Raw genomic sequence first — 1764 nt, forward strand, 5'->3', positions numbered from 1 at the left:
GTTCATTGTTCAGATAGATTGGAGAGTCAATGAAGCAACAAGGGAGGGTTAAGCTGCGGCTGCTGCTGGCAGCTGGAACGGAGGATTTGATACATGGTGAGCAAAGGCCAAGGACTTTAACACTGGGTCTTTACTAACTGATTGTTAGTCAGTTAAGTAAAAAAAAAAATTTTAGATTTTTTTCTATTTGAACCTAAGTCGTTAACTACATATATTTTTACTAAAGCATTTTTTTTTTTTTTTTTTACAAATGCATTAATGGGACTTACACAAACAAATCATGAATTAATTGATTCATTCAAACTGTCAGTTTGAACTGAATCACATAAATTAATCCAACTGACCGAACTTACTTCATCTGCATTTTTGCTACTGGCATTACTGCAAATATATTTGATGAATATATCAATATTTGAATATTACCCAACCCTACACTCTTACCTACACTCCACATAAGCATTAGTTCTGCAATATGCACTTTCCCAACACACTGTGAACCGGACTGGACACACTGCACAGGTAACACACACATTTCTCTCCTTCCAGATGAGTGGGATGTCAGTCATTTCTGACTGTCTTTGTGGATCTGGTTTATTTTCTTCAGGAAAGTCCAGATAACCTGTACACCCCCGTACGCAGCCCCTCTGTCCTATAATACATGTCTGCAGTGAATGTTCCTGTTTGCTCTCCTGTGGCTATTTCCAGTTGGATGAAAGGTTGTGTGAGCTGGATGTTATCTAAGTAAGTGTGTGTGTGAAACTCATTGTTTCTAACCCTGCTAACCCTCGTAGTATAAGGGCTCAGCCTCATCCGTTTGTCACGGTTCCCCGGTGATGCTCGGAAACAGGAAAAGAAAGAGAACGGACTGATTCATTGTACAGCTGACAGGGAGATGAAGAAAAGAGGGTGGGATATGTTTGGATGTCCTTGTCTCTCAGGATTTGCCATGGATATTTGTCTTGTTTTCCCTCCGTCAGAATTATTTTTTTTCGACTGGCTACGATGAGACACAATATAACACTTGTGCTGGACTCATTTGTCTTAATTTATTCTTCATATTCTACGTTCACAGAGTGTTTTATGCACTCCAGCTGATTTCTTTCTCTACAGTTGCAAAAATTATGCATTGATTCGTTGAAGCAGTTAAAATTTAGGAGTGTGCATTAGTACCTGAGTTCTCAAAAATGACAGCAATGATTCATCATAGGAACATTTTTCAAACTTTTTATTTTTATTTTGTATTTTGAGAATTGGTCACAGTGGCATTTTAGGCAGTACTTTGTGGTCCAAAATAGTTTTGAGATGAAATACATGAATTTGTATATTCATCCATTAATTTATTTATTCACAAATCTATCTATATGTATTCACCCATCCATCCATCCACTCTTAAATTCATCTATCCACCTATTTATTCACAGATCCATCCATCCATCTATTCACAAATATCTCCATCCATCATCCATCTATTGATCAATTTATTCACAAATATATCCATCCATTATTCACAAAACTATCCATCCATCCATACATTTACTCTTAAATCCATTGACCTATTTATTCACAAATCCAACTATCCATGCTTTTATACACAAATCTGTCAATTCAACATCCATTTATTCGTTAATTCACAAATCCATCCATCCTTCCATCCATCCATTTACTCTTAAATCCATCCACCTATCTATTTACTCACAAATCCATCTATCCATGCGTTTATTTACAAATCTGTCAATCCATCCATCCATCCATCCATCCATCCAT

The 1764-nt window shown here is 36.6% G+C and overlaps 1 protein-coding gene across 2 annotated transcripts in view; it reads left to right on the forward strand.

Moving 5' to 3' along the window:
- The window catches only part of LOC107557147 (protocadherin-9), a 285767-nt gene that overhangs the window by 237519 nt on the left and 46484 nt on the right, over nt 1–1764 (forward strand). The gene's annotated exons all lie outside the window — the stretch shown is intronic.

Source organism: Sinocyclocheilus grahami, unplaced genomic scaffold, assembly GCF_001515645.1.
Source record: "Sinocyclocheilus grahami isolate Dianchi unplaced genomic scaffold, SAMN03320097.WGS_v1.1 scaffold590.1, whole genome shotgun sequence".
Classification (NCBI taxonomy): Eukaryota; Metazoa; Chordata; class Actinopteri; order Cypriniformes; family Cyprinidae; genus Sinocyclocheilus; species Sinocyclocheilus grahami.